The sequence below is a fragment of the Zingiber officinale genome, chromosome 4A (genome assembly GCF_018446385.1).
Source record: "Zingiber officinale cultivar Zhangliang chromosome 4A, Zo_v1.1, whole genome shotgun sequence".
Taxonomy (NCBI): Eukaryota; Viridiplantae; Streptophyta; class Magnoliopsida; order Zingiberales; family Zingiberaceae; genus Zingiber; species Zingiber officinale.
In genome coordinates this window covers 111,725,160-111,730,992 of record NC_055992.1, presented here as the reverse complement: position 1 = coordinate 111,730,992, position 5,833 = coordinate 111,725,160, and the positions used below count along the sequence as shown (strand labels likewise).

Genomic DNA, 5,833 nt, shown 5'->3' with positions numbered 1-5,833 from the left:
AGTGTTACTATCTTAAACATCTTTGTACTTGTACGATCTGCTTCTCTCCGAGGATTTCGGAGAGAAGGGTTTTTAGTTGTTTGCTCACCGGTGCGGTCAAGGACCGCGAGCCTTCGAGTAGGAGTCGAGCTAGGCTCCGAACGAAGTAAATCAACGTGTCTCTTTCTTTACTTTCCGCTCCACATTTCTGATTTGAAATTAAAAAGAAAAGTTTTTAAAATGCGCGATATTCACCCCCCCCCTTTATCGCTTCAAACGATCTATCAGAAGCATACAAGCCAAGGATATCAGGTATACATGAAGGTCTGGACACAGACCTGGCGTGCAGGTCGGGAAGTGCCAGCCATGGATAACAGCGGATAAGAGCAGGTCGGGACACAGACCTGGCGTACAGGTCAAAACGTACAAGCCAAGGATATCAGGTATACATGAAGGTCTGGACACAGACCTGGCGTGCAGGTCGGGAAGTGCCAGCCATGGACCTGGCGTGCAGGTCGGGAAGTGCCAGCCATGGATAACAGCGGATAAGAGCAGGTCGAGACACAAACCGGGCATACAAGTCGGGACGTACTAGCCAAGGAAAGCAAGTAGATAGAAGCAGGTCGGGAGGCCGGGACAGAAGCAGGTTGGGATGCAAGCCTAGCGTACAGACCCAGCATTCAGACGCTATAGGACAAACAAGTCAGAGAATCGTAACTGTTCGTCAGAAAATATCAGAAAGCAATCAGCATGTCAGGGAATATTCTCACAGTCGGGGCTCATTACCCCTTTTGATTCCATCGCCAGCCTATGAAAAGGTGCCACGTGTCATTCATCGCCAGACAAAGCCTGACATCCGACATTCCCTGACACCCATCAGACCCAGAAACTTCCATTGTAGTATAAAAAGGGATGCTTTGTCCCTTACGCAGGTACGCTCACTCGTCATTTCTCACTAGTCTTTACTTTTCGTCCTTTCTCTGTATTTTCTGGGGAAAAAGTATCTGACTTGAGCGTCGGAGGGCCTGACCCAGGGACTTTTTCCCTAGTTTCTAGTCTCTAACGATTCGTGAGCTTGTCTGAGTGTACGCAGAGAGATAGGGTCATCGTCTGGGTCATCTTCCTTCGTCAGCCGTCCGTGCGAGCCTTTTCGAGAGGGGCCAGGTAGATCTGACGTTGCAACGACTTTCCGTCAACCTCCGGCACACCAAGGACTGCCTCCATCCGACTCAGCTTCCAGACGGGATCAGATAGTATATTTGAACTCCTTGAAATATCAGAAATCCATAGGAACTGAAATGGGTGCAATCAGAGCTCTCTAGATCCATCGGTGGGTTTTGACCGAAACCCACTGATCGACCTAGAGACCTCATATTGCAGTCATTTTAGGTCTTATGGATTTCTAAAATTGCAAGGAGTCCAAATACGCTCTCCATTGTTATTTTTGACATTCCTATTGGTGGACTAGAGGTTTTGAAAAACCTAAATCTCTCTTTCTTTCTTTTTTCTTTTTTTTCTTATTTTTTTGTTGTTAGGCCTGATATCTCCCCATATCAAGCCCACATTGGGTCTGATATAGGGAGATATCAGACCTACATTGGGCCTGATATGAAGAGATATCAGGCCCACGTTGGGCCTAATATCTCTTCGTATCAGGCCCAATAACAAAAAAAATGAAAAAAAAGAAAGAAAAAGGAAGAGAGATTTAGATTTTTCAAAACCTCTGGTCCACCACTAGGAATGCTGAAAATAACAATAGAGAGGATATATGAACTCCTTGCTATTTTAGAAATCCACAGGACCTGAAATGACTGCAATCTGAGGTCTCTAGGTCGATCAGTGAGTTTCGGTCAAAATTCACTGATGGACCTAGAGAGCTCCGATTGCACCCATTTCAGTTCCTGTGGATTTATAAAATTGCAAGGAGTCTAAATATTCTCTCCATTATTATTTTCGGCATTCCTAGTGGTGGAACAGAGGTTTTGAAAAACCTAAATCTCTTTTTTTTTCTTTTTCTTTTTTTCCCTGTTGTTTGACCTGATATCTCCTTATATCAGGCCCACATTGGGCCTAATATGGAGAAATATCAGGCCCAACGTGAGTCTGATCTCCTATAACAAGTTTGAGAAAAAAATTGAAAAAAAGAAATAAAAATAGAAGATAAAAAAGAGGATAGGAAAGAGAATATACGTTACTTGCATAGTTGGAAAAAGAAGAGAGAGAAATGACAAAGAAAATTAGTTAAATTTGTCAGAAGGGTAGAATAGGAAGATCACTATAAAAGGTGCACCCTTTGGTAAATATCAAAGTAGCGTATGTCTTTTGGTAAATTTAGATCTCTACATGCACCCTTTGGTAAATTACCGTACATCTAGTTTCATATTCGAGGAATTATACGTGACTACTATATACGCTAAGTTTACTTGTACTCGAATAAGTTTAAAGCCATATATGGTATAATAGGTGGTCTTGTCCGAAAGCGTGAAGCTAGAAAGCTGAGAGGTAGCAGTTTCACTGACCTGACGTGAACTTCGCTCCGCTCTGCAAAACAAACGACGTCAATGCTGGACCAGGGAAGGGGTCCCCGGCGTAAGCCCTCCAACACTTAAGTAAGTAACCAGAATGTGGAGAAAAGTAGAGCAACCACTACAACAAAAACTGCAAACGACAACGGATATTATCCGTTGTCGTAGGGTCAAAAAACCGTTGTAACTGAGGGTGTTGTAGAATGTATTGCCTTATGACAACGGTTTTGAATCCGTTGTCTTTTTAGACATTTGACAACGGTTTTTATCCGTTGTTGTATATATGCTCAAAATTTAGCTACGAAGGATACAACAAAGGTTTAAAACCGTTGTGGTAGCTAATTTCAACAACAGAAATAAACCGTTGTAGTAAACTCTTTTTACAACAGATATAAACTGTTGTGGTAGATAATATTTACTCATTTTGCTTTTTTTTACAATAGTTTTAATATATTTTACAATGGATAAAACCGTTGTCTTTTATCACTTTTTTCAAAAAAAATCGTTGTAGTTTACATAGTTTTTACAACATTTTTAACTGTTGTCTTTAATGTTCATTAATACCAAACAACCAATCTTATTTTACTATAAGCAAACCACCAATACAAAACTAAATATTTACTACATTAAATCCAAAATAAACATCCATATATAATTCATCTTGTAGCTACACATATACAAAAATATACAAAATGAGTTGTTACTCATCAAAATACACATGTTTTCTATTACTGTTCTCCATATATATTAAATCACATGTTTTCCATTTGTTGTTGTCCATATGACACGCTTTTAATTTACAAATTAGCAAGGCAAGCTACATGCTAACAAAGCTCACTTCTTGCATCAAAAAAACTCAAGCCTCACGAATTGCCCGACCTGCAAAAGAAAAATTCAACAAAACTTATAAAATTCCATAATTCCATATTATAGTCTACATGACAACATGAATTCTTGGAAAATAAGTAATACAAGGAAACAACCCATTTTATACTCGAAGTTGCATGTTTGAGGTGGTTATAGTCAAAATTACTATAAATATGACTACCAAAGAATAAGAGCTACTAAAAAACTACTTTTATCCAGTTAGGGGAAAAAATAGACAATTGCAAATTTTCCTCCTTCTCTTACGTTTTCAACTAATGACTGGTTTAAAGAGGATTTTTTGCAACTTCATCAAGTTTTACATTGACTCAAACTTATGACTACCCTTGAACATAATCTTTGAGTATCTATTTGTACATGTTGCAGAACTATTAACCACTGCTAGAAGAAATGGAGAAACTCTTCCAACTAATGTACTCCATGTGACTCAAGGAGCCTTATCGAAATATGGTTCTAATAATAATAATAATAATAAATCCTCTCTCAATCAGTTGCATTATGAGTAACACATTGGAAGAGGAATATCAAGGCTGTGTCTGAAAGGAAAAGAACTCTGGTATTCACAAAATATGATTTAACCGTCAGTCCTTGCATAATGCAGAAACAACTAAATAAGCGTCATGTAATATCAAATGTTAGAATGAGGTATTGGACAAGTATGTGTATAATTTATTTCATGAAACGTCAAATGTAGAAACAGAGATGGAATCAAATTCTTCAAGAAAGTAATTTGAAAGTCAAATACATATCTAGAATCAATTGCATGTGTTGTTTGTTAAGCACTGAGATGCATGGAAGATTTATACGCAGACATGAGAATTAAATAATTCAGCAATGGATTTGGAGGAGCTCCTGTGTTCCAAGAGTAGTGTGTTTGGTGCTTCAACTGATCCAGTAAGTTAGAAAGGGGGAGTAGGAGATGATATCAATTAAAATTACTAAGTTTTTAATAATTAATTCACTAAAATAATTGACATTCAACACAATCAAATATCTCCACATTAAAATTGTCATCATTATCAATTTATCGGTGAAGTAAAACTGCAAAATACCATAAAGAAGAAAACAGTATCAGAACTTTGAGCTCGTGGCGAAGCTATAACCTTTTACTGAGACCATGAAAGAAACGGTGTTTCCTTCTCTTAGAATGTTTCTGGGTCGCCCTGGATGCGACAAAAGGGAAAAAATGTACCTGCATGAGAAAAGCAAAAGAAAAGAAAATTGTTTTCTGTAAGAAAGAGTTAACTCTGTTCACTAAATGAATCACTAATGATTTAAAGTCATGAACTGGTCCTTTCTCCTGGATTAAAAGGTTATTTGCCTTCTCTCCAATCTCATAGAACAAACATTGGAGCTCGAAACCATTTCTATATTAGGAGACCAGCGAGAATACTTTTATTTTATTGCCAAAATAAACATATCATGCGACAAGAGAAAGTTAACCGTTCTAGGGATATTTCAAGTTCAGAATAGTTAATATATATAATGGAGACACATGAATAATGAACCAAATAAGCACCATCCTCTGTATACTTGAGAGAAAAAGGACCTTTTTCTGCAGCATTTTGCTCCATGTTTTATAGTATCCTACACTGTCCAGATTTTGACCTACAGTAAACCTTCTATGTTTATTTATATGTAAGTTACTCAATTGCAGCTACTGCAATTTGATCTTCAACAATCTTTTCGGTTTTCTATTTGACAATCCTAGTTCTCTGCCTGTTTCTTTGGTCAACCATGTACAGTGGTATATATGTCAAAAACTGACATGAAAATAGCAAAAGGATGTGGACAGAAAACATAGTGGAAATTTCTTTCCTATGCTGCATTTAGCATAACTCACGGATGTAGTAAGCATGGACGAAAGAAACAGCAATAATAGTTTGGCTCATTAAGTAGAGGCTATTTCACAATTATCTGTCCAGAAATGACAAAGAAAACTAATATATAAATAGAAGGTTTAAAAGTAGTTTACCTTGGAATTATTGCTTACGCCATATTCACTAAGCACAGAATTGTCATCAACCAGCTTTTGGCAAATTCTTTTGTAATCAAATTCTTTTGGCAAGTTCTTGTTTCTTCAGCTCTGGAGGTTGACCGTCAAATACATATCTAGCATAAAAAAGATGATAATAAAATATGGTGGCTGAATGATAAACAAAATGATATTTAGACATGCAAATGGACTTACACTAGCTCGATACCTGCTTCTAATAATCTGATAGTTCGATTGAACATCCCTTGCAAATGATTTATCGGCCATATAAAATATCAAGAGTTAGAAGAAGAAATAAAAAAGTCCAACTCATGCATAGATTTTTCAATGAACTCTGCAAATTCTTTCCTAATTCCAGGAAGTCCTCGAGAATCACTATATGCACCTGATTGCTCGAAAGAAAGTTGAGATTCTTATCAGAATGACTAAAACAATATTTACTCATCAA

General features: G+C 37.4%; 1 long non-coding RNA gene across 1 annotated transcript; it reads right to left on the bottom strand.

Annotated features, from left to right (window-relative positions):
* Positions 1-4,365: 4,365 nt before the first annotated feature.
* On the bottom strand, positions 4,366-5,423 carry LOC121973557. Its single transcript, XR_006109656.1, has 2 exons — positions 5,365-5,423; positions 4,366-4,581 (listed from the first exon to the last, which is right to left on the bottom strand). It is a non-coding gene; the product is annotated as an uncharacterized LOC121973557 (long non-coding RNA).
* Positions 5,424-5,833: the final 410 nt, after the last annotated feature.